Source organism: Bos indicus, chromosome 11 (genome assembly GCF_029378745.1).
Source record: "Bos indicus isolate NIAB-ARS_2022 breed Sahiwal x Tharparkar chromosome 11, NIAB-ARS_B.indTharparkar_mat_pri_1.0, whole genome shotgun sequence".
Classification (NCBI taxonomy): domain Eukaryota; kingdom Metazoa; phylum Chordata; class Mammalia; order Artiodactyla; family Bovidae; genus Bos; species Bos indicus.
This window is the reverse complement of record NC_091770.1, coordinates 102,691,096-102,697,095: the sequence shown is the minus strand read 5'-3', so window position 1 is coordinate 102,697,095 and position 6,000 is coordinate 102,691,096. Positions and strand designations below refer to the sequence as shown.

The 6,000-nt window shown below is 48.8% G+C and overlaps 1 non-coding gene across 1 annotated transcript; it reads right to left on the bottom strand.

Moving 5' to 3' along the window:
* Nucleotides 1-731: 731 nt before the first annotated feature.
* On the bottom strand, nucleotides 732-804 carry TRNAE-CUC (transfer RNA glutamic acid (anticodon CUC)). Its single transcript has one exon. It is a non-coding gene; the product is annotated as a tRNA-Glu (tRNA).
* Nucleotides 805-6,000: the final 5,196 nt, after the last annotated feature.

The following is a 6,000-nucleotide window of genomic DNA, read 5'->3' as shown; positions in this document are numbered from 1 at the left end:
TGACTAGTGCCCTCCTCCAATTCATGTCCACTCAGAACTCAGCATCTGACCTTATTTGGAAGTTGAGTCTTTATAGATATAATTCAGTTCAGATGAAGTCATATTGAATTATTGTGGGCCCCAAAGCCGATGACTGGTGTTCTTATAAAAAGAGGATAGGAGGGAGTCCCTGGGGGTCCAGTGGTTGAGAATCTGCCTGCCAATGCAGGAGACACGGGTTTGATCCCAGGTTAGGGAACTAAGATCCCACAAGCCACAGGGCAGCTAAGCCTGCGTGTCACAACTACTGAAGCTCGTACGCTGAGAGCTCGTGCAGCGAGAGAAGCCACTGTAATGAGAAGCCTGCGCCCTGTAACAAGGACCCAGTGCAGCCAAAAATAAAACACATGAATGAATAAATCTTAAAAAACAAACAAGAGGAAAGGACACACACAGGAGCGCGTCGCCTCTTTAACCCAGTAACTGAGTCTGTGCCTCGTGAAAGCGCACAGGGAGAGAGGACAGGTGGGGATGGAGGTGGAGAGTGAAGGGATACAGCTCCAGGCCAAGGGACATCATCAGACATGGTGGACGACCCCCGGAAGGCAGGAGAGAGGCTTGGAACCCCCCCGTCAGAGCCCTCAGAGGAAGTCAGCCCCGCCGACGCTTTGGTTTCAGAGTTCTGGCCTCCAGAACAAAGGGGGAATACACTGTCGTTGTTTGGCCAGGCCACACGGCTTGTGGGATCGTAGTTTCCCGACCAGGGATTGAACCTGGGGCCCCAGCAGTGAGAACACCGAGTCCTAACCACTGGACCACCAGGGAATTCCTTACGCTTGTGTTATTTAAAGCCAGCCTGTCTGTGGTACTTTGTCACAGCAGCTGCAGACAGTGGAGCTCGTGCAAGGAGCTCATGCAAGTGGAGGGAACGATAATGCCAACATTCACTGGTGCCCACACTTTGGCACGTGCTCTGATGAGCGTTTACACAAGTCTCTCACTGGACAGTCCTAACGACCCTCTGAGTTGGGTATTTAAGGCATTGGTGGCATCCCTCTTGTCTAGGCATAGAAAAGGAAGCTTGGGGACTGGCCCAGGCCACACAGCAGGGTTGCAGAGCCTGGGTCTCCGCTCTGCCCTTCCCCCTCTGTCCTCCTAGGCAGCCTGCTGTGTGCACTGCACACCTACGGCCGCCATGCCACCTGTCCTTTATGAGTAAGTGTTGGAAAAGGCATCCTTGAACAAAACCTCAAAAACCCAGATCATAAGTCAAAAAAGAAAGAAGACGACAAGAAGGAGGAGGGGTCGATAACACCAAAATAAGAGTCGCTTTTTCAATGAAGTACAATACAGTTATAGTTAATAGGACAATAACAGATGGGGTTTTCAATGAAGTACAATACAGTTATAGTTAATAGGACGGTAACAGATGGGGGAAGACACTGGAAATATCTATAGTCAATGAAGGACACATTTCTGTGTGTTGGAATTCTGCAAATCAACAAGGAAAAGAGAGTAACACTACTAGAGGAAAAATAGTCAAAAGATAAGAATTGGCCATTTGTAGAGGATGAAACCTACAAGACTAACAAGAACATAAAGAAATGCTCCATCTCATTAATAGAGAGAGGCAAGTTAAGAACTGTGGTGTTGGAGAAGACTCTTGAGAGTCTCTTGGACTGCAAGGAGATCCAACCAGTCCATTCTGAAGGAGATCAGCTCTGGGATTTCTTTGGAGGGAATGATGCTGAAGCTGAAACTCCAGTACTTTGGCCACCTCATGCGAAGAGTTGACTCATTGGAAAAGACTCTGATGCTGGGAGGGATTGGGGGCAGGAGGAGAAGGGGACGACAGAGGATGAGATGGCTGGATGGCATCACTGACTCGATGGACTTGAGTCTGAGTGAACTCCGGGAGTTGGTGATGGACAGGGAGGCCTGGCATGCTGCGATTCATGGCGTCGCAAACAGTCGGACACGACTGAGCGACTGAACTGAACTGAAGTTAAGAAGAGAATGTATCACAATGATAGGCCTATTATACTTCACCATTGAAGACTGTTGGCAGGAATGCGGGCATTTTTGTAGACTTCCAGTGACTGTAAACTGGGGCAGCCGTCCTAGAGAACACTCGGGTGGTGTTATCTCAAGTCTGTAAAATTTCTGGGGGTGATGGATACGGTTAGTACCTTGGCTCTCGTGATGGTACCATAGGTGTATGCCATGTTCGAAGTCATCAAGATATAACATTAACCTTTTGTATATCCATTATACCTCTGTAAAGCTAATTTTTTCTCTAAAAACAACAAAAAAGAGTAAGTCCATGAATACTCTATGACCCACCAGTTTTACTCCTAGTTATGTATCCCAAAGAAGTTCTCAGCTGGATACATAAGGCAACAGGTGCATGCGTGTATGCTAAGTCACTTCAGTCATGTCCAACTCTTTGAGACCCTATGGACCATAGGCCGCCAGGCTCCTCTGTCGTGGGGTCCTCCAGGCAAGAATACTAGAGTAGGCTGATCCATGCCCTCCTCCGGGGGATCTTCCCAACCCAGGGACTGAACCCACACCACTTAGATCTCCAGCACTGGCAGGCAGGTTCTTTACCACTAGCTCGACCTGGGAAGCCTCAAGGGAACAGGTACGCTGAGGTTTATCACGGGTTTTTTTCTGGTGGGCGTTGGGTGTCATTCCACAGGACAAGTGAGAGTAGACTGGGGGAGACCCATATCACTGACTCACTGTCAACAGAAGCTGCTGGTCGGATTTATTCAGAGCAACGTGCATGGGCTTCAAAACAGTGCAGAAGCAGATTGCCATCTATGACATGATCATTTACATGAGTTAAAAATATATGCATACATTTTTATACATATATGTGTCCATTCTGACCGTGTTAGACAGTAAGGGGACAATGACGAGACTGGAGAGGCCAGGGCTGCGAGGAGCCCTCGGGGCTACTCTCTGAAACTTGGACTCCATCCTCCAGGAGATTGGTGACCCCCAGAAAAACATCTATTTCTGCTTTATTGACTATGCCAAAGCCTTTGACTGTGTGGATCATAGTAAACTGTGGAAAATTCTGAAAGAGATGGGAATACCAGTCTCTTGAGAAACCTATATGCAGGTCAGGAAGCAACAGTTAGAACTGGACATGGAACAACAGACTGGTTCCAAATAGGAAAAGGAGTACGTCAAGGCTGTATATTGTCACCCTGCTTATTTAGCTTATATGCAGAGGACATCATGAGAAACGCTGGGCTGGAAGAAGCACAAGCTGGAATCAAGATTGCTGGGAGAAATATCAATAACCTCAGATATGCAGATGACACCACCCTTATGGCAGAAAGTGAAGAGGAACTAAAGAGCCTCTTGATGAAGGTGAAAGAGGAGAGTGAAAAAGTTGGCTTAAAGCTCAACATCTAGAAAACTAAGATCATGGCATCTGGTCCCATCACTTCGTGGCAAATAGACGGGTTAACAGTGGAAACAGTGTCAGACTTTATTTTTTTGGGCTACAAAATCGCTGCAGATGGTGACTGCAGTCATGAAATTAAAAGACGCTTACTCCTTGGAAGGAAAGTTATGACCAACCTAGATAGCATATTCAAAAGCAGAAACATTACTTTGCCAACAAAGGTCCGTCTAGTCAAGGCTATCGTTTTTCCTGTGGTCATGTATGGATGTGAGAGTTGGACTGTGAAGAAGGCTGAGCACCGAAGAATTGATGCTTTTGAACTGTGGTGTTGGAGAAGACTCTTGAGAGTCCCTTGGACTGCAAGGAGATCCAACCAGTCCATCCTAAAGATCAGTCCTGGGTGTTCACTGGAAGGACTGATGGTAAAGCTGAAACTCCAATACTTTGGCTACCTCATGTGAAGAGTTGACTCACTGGAAAAGACCCTGACGCTGGGAGGGATTGGGGGCAGGAGGAGAAGGGGACGATAGATGATGAGATGGCTGGATGGCATCACCGACTCAATGGACGTGAGTCTGAGTGAACTCTGGGAGTTGGTGATGAACAGGGAGGGCTGGAGTGCTGTGATTCATGGGGTCGCAAAGAGTCAGACACGACTGAGCAACTGAACTGAACTGAAATGAAAGCAGGGGGCTGCCATGCAGAAAGCTGAAGCAACAGGACCCCTCAAATGGATAAACCTGTGACACTGAAAAGGATGTAATTTTGACTAGTGGGGTCCTTCCAAATGCCTTCAAATCTAACTGCATCTGGAAGGACAGAAATCCAGCTAAAACTAGCATCAGCCAAAACAGTCTTCCCTTCATGAACTCAGAAGCCCAGGGTAAAGCTGGCCTCAGGGACTTCGTAAAGGGGAGAAGTCCCTTGAGGGGAGAACAACCAACATTTCTCTTTTCATCTCTTTCTCTGTATCTTTTCCATCTTTTGGCTAGAGCGTTCATGGAGCTTGAGGTAGCAGAGGGAGAAGGGGAGGGCCACTTCTCCCTAGCTTTATCCTAGTTCAATGACCCCAGAGGAAAGACAACAGCTCTTTCAGCGGCCATGTATAAAGACTCAAGGAAGCACCCTGATTGGCCCAACTTGGGTCACATGTCAACTGTGCCAATCCCTTTGGCTGGATGCTTGGGACCTGGGATTGGCCAGATGGGTCCAGCTGCCTGAGGTTGATGCTGTGGTCCCAGGATGGGGAGGGGGAGCTGCTGCCCAGGCAAATGCACAGGTGTGCCTCACACACAGCAAGTCAGTGCCACCTGCCTCCGAGGGCTCATCGCTTCTGTTCTGTCACTGAGTGTGGACAAGATGGTTGGAGAAAGCCTGGCCAGAAGCTCGTGCCCTGGAGAGGATCCAGGAAGGTACGTGGAAGATAGTGGTCTGATTAACATCTGTCTGAGTGCTGAAGAATGGATGCTTCTGAACTGTGGTGTTGGAGAAGACTCTTGAGAGTCCCTTGGACACCAAGGAGATCAAACCAGTCCATCCTAAAGGAAATCCTGGATATTCATTGGAAGGACTAATGCTGAAGCTGAAGGTCCAATGCTTTGGCCACCTGATGCGAAGAACTGATTCACTGGAAAAGACCCTGATGCTGGGAAAGATTGATGGCAGGAGGAGAAGGGGACAACAGAGGATGAGATGGTTGGATGGCATCACTGACTTGATGGACGTCAGCTTGAGCAAGCTCCGGGAGCTGCTGATGGACAGGGAGGCCTTGTGTGCTGCAGTCCAAGGGGTCGAAAAGAGTCGGACATGACTTAGTGACTGAACAAGTCAATGACAAAATCAATCCCAGAAAAGCAGAAAATATGGAGCCAGCCCATGAGCAGGGGCAGGGCTGCCTCTGCCTTTCTTCCTAGCCTCCTCTTCACAAGCCCCTAGCGGTCCATATTGAGAGAACTATTACCATTCTTCTTCCAGATATTGTATAAACAGTAACAGTGCAGTTATGGTCCCCTTGAGGGCCAGAAGCTGATGAGGCTCGTGTATCACTGCTCCCTTCCACGGAGGATAGCATTCCAGCAGGATGAGGTCACTGAGCCAAGGAAGAGGGGGGTGGGGAAAGGGGATTCCTGGGCTGGAGCTCTGGCGTCGTGCCCGTCCCCCGACTCCATCCCTCCTGATCCCTGGTGGATTCACAGTGTGCCGAGTCCTTGCCACAGTGCTAATGCCAAGGCAGGAATCTGCTCCTGTGAGATGGTCTGTGGACTAGGGAAAGCTGGGCACGCCCCTCTTCTCCTCCAGCCCTTCCATCTCTGGGCCCCCACCTGACCATGCTGGGTGACTACACCGAAGTTAGCACCGGGTGGACTCGCCCCAGGCAGCGATTGGATGCCAGCTGAGAGTGCACTGAGAAATGCTAACAAAACTAACACTTATTGAAATAGGTTTTATGCTGGTTACATCTTAAGGTCTCACTGAATCCACCCCAAATCCCTATCCTGTAGGCATCATGATTAATATTAAAACCCCTACGTTGCAGACGAAGAAACGAAGGCTCAGTTCATTAGCATGATGGCAGAAACCTGTGTTCACACTCTAGTCTG